Source organism: Chiloscyllium punctatum, unplaced genomic scaffold (assembly GCF_047496795.1).
Source record: "Chiloscyllium punctatum isolate Juve2018m unplaced genomic scaffold, sChiPun1.3 scaffold_468, whole genome shotgun sequence".
Lineage (NCBI taxonomy): Eukaryota > Metazoa > Chordata > Chondrichthyes > Orectolobiformes > Hemiscylliidae > Chiloscyllium > Chiloscyllium punctatum.
This window is the reverse complement of record NW_027310202.1, coordinates 47,501-50,000: the sequence shown is the minus strand read 5'-3', so window position 1 is coordinate 50,000 and position 2,500 is coordinate 47,501. Positions and strand designations below refer to the sequence as shown.

At 66.6% G+C, this 2,500-nt stretch overlaps 1 non-coding gene across 1 annotated transcript; it reads right to left on the bottom strand.

Annotated features, from left to right (window-relative positions):
• Positions 1-1,211: 1,211 nt before the first annotated feature.
• On the bottom strand, positions 1,212-1,365 carry LOC140472915 (5.8S ribosomal RNA). Its single transcript, XR_011957949.1, has one exon. It is a non-coding gene; the product is annotated as a 5.8S ribosomal RNA (ribosomal RNA).
• Between the last annotated feature and the right edge of the window lie 1,135 nt (positions 1,366-2,500).

Here is a 2,500-nt window from a genome sequence, read left to right as displayed (position 1 = left end):
CCGGCTGCTTACTCGAGCGGAAGGGTCAGCCTGATTCCTGCCTTGCCGGAGGCCCGGTCGCGGGGGTGACGACCCGCCGCCCGGGACGTGCGAGGCACCAGCAGACAGAGACTGCCCGACGGTCAGAGAGAGGGAGAGAGGAGTGCCGAGGCTCAAGTGGCGAACGGTCGCGCAGGCACGCCACGCACATCGATCGCCAGCCGCGGAACGGCACGGCCTTCAGTGGGGCCGGCGGGCGACGCCGCTCCTGAACCCAGCGGCCCCGAGCCGGACGAGTTGAGGAAGGCACGCCGACGGTGACAGGGTACGGAAGACACAGCGGTGGCCTTCTGGCGACTTGGCCCCCGACAGCCCGACGTTCCGCCGTCCTCCCGATGGCCAGGAGGACCGTGCGGGGGTCGGCCGACGGCGTGGTAGGTGTGCCTGCACGGTGACGGAGCACACACCACGCCCGCCAACCCCTCCGTACCTCCCGAGACCGGTGGCAGGACGGAGCGGAAAACGTGCGGACTGAACGGGAGAGCCAAGAGCCAGCGATCCACGCGCGTGCGACCGTCCAAGTCACAGCGTTCGACGAAAACCTCCTCCCTCGGCCAGGCACTCGGCGCCAGCAGGGGAGACAGGATCAGACGCCCCGCCGGCCACTTAAGGCCGAGGACGAACCACGAGACGGGCGGCTGCAGCAGCGGGCGGCCTGCAGCTCCCAGCACTCTCAATCGATCAACCATCGAGTCGGGTCAGCGTGTCAAACCGGCGAGCTCCACGGTCAGGCCGGCGGCGCACCAGCACCGGACCTCCGCGGCTCCCTTCACTCTTTCCACTGCCAGCCAACCGAGAGACGGACCCAATGCGGACGTGCAGAGCTTAGGCAGACCCCCCACTGGAGGCTCAACACTTCGTGGCAGCTCCGTGTCCCAGAGACCAGGAGGGTTGGCACACACACACAGTGTGAACCACCGACAGCCATTCTGGGACCGGTGACAGCCGTGCTGGCCCCACTGCCACGACACAGACGGACGCCAGGCCGCGCTCCCCGGCGGGGGGATGGCGTCGAGCCTGACGAACGGAATGTGCAGGGTGGGGGGGAAAGGCCAAGCGCTCCGACGCCGGAGGGCTCCGGAGTCTGAACTTAGGGGGACAAAGAGGACGGGTCCTCTGCGACACCCCAGCCGCGCTCTCGCCAGCCAAGGCGAGTGCGATTGATTGCCAAACGACCCTCAGACAGGCGTGGCCCCGGGAAGAACCCGGGGCCGCAAAGTGCGTTCAAAGTGTCGATGATCAATGTGTCCTGCAATTCACATTAATTCTCGCAGCTAGCTGCGTTCGTCATCGACGCACGAGCCGAGTGATCCACCGTCAAGAGTTGTCTGAGTTTGTTTTAGGTCTCTCCCTCGCCAGAGGAAAGCGACCCGGACCGCACATACGCTCCCCACCTTGAGCTACAGCCACCTGCACGCCGGCGTGCGGGCGGAGCAGGGTGGCGTGAAGCGATGGGGAGCACCATCCTGGTGCGGCCCGCAGAAACATACGTCTATTGGGGGGAGGAGGACAGGGCGCCCAAGAGGCGATGCGTGCCCCAACGCACCGCAGCGACGGAGGCAGGATCACCGCCACCATGTCGCCCGCCTAGTATCACGAGGCGTGCAGCAGCTTTGCCCTAGGAAAAGCAGAGGCGGGAACGGGCACCGGCCATCGGTTCGGCAGCGTCACTGACGCGTGCACGTGGCGGCGTGTCGGCGAGCGGACTTCCTGCGAGGAGGCGGGGGCGGCACTCGCCCGAGCAGACGCCCGCCCGGCCCAGCCACCGCCGAGGTGGACTGGGAGTCGCGGCAACGGCTCGTCATACTCGTTCCCACACTCACAGCGCAGCTTGCCCGCAAGCCACCGACCACCGATCGACGCCAGGCGCCCCGACCGAGAGCGGGATCGCTCGTTCGCCCTGCTGGCAGTTCGCTGGGGATCACTACTGCACGGAGCTCGGAGACCGACGGGCGGCAACTCGAGAGTCTTTAAACCACCACCCCCATCCCGCAAGTGCAAAGAGGCTGTATACGCACAGACGGGTGAGGGGAATAGGTACCCCGTCGGGTTTGAAGGGAGCGTGACTAGATAGCAACGATGTAAACCCAGCCGATTTGGGAGCGAAAGACCGGCGCCTGCATCACCGGCTTCGTTTCCCGTGGCTGGAGAGTACACCGAAACCCTCCGTCTGTCGCGAGCTCCCGACGACGCGGTGCCGCCAAGCAGCAGGGCCGGACCTGGTGTGGCTCCCCTCGTCGATCACAGACCGGTCGGCACTACTGACGAGACGGTGGAACGGGCTTCGCCCCTTGTGACGAAGGGTGATGCGAACCCGCCCGCCCGCGTGCGTTCGGGGTGGACTCGGCAAACGGAGATTTGAAATCGGAAAGTGTCCTCCTGCCCCGCGCAGGTAGGCGCCCAACAGTTGTGGGGGGTTTGGCGGTGACCACGGCTGCAGGGCCTGCTACCCCGACGAGCT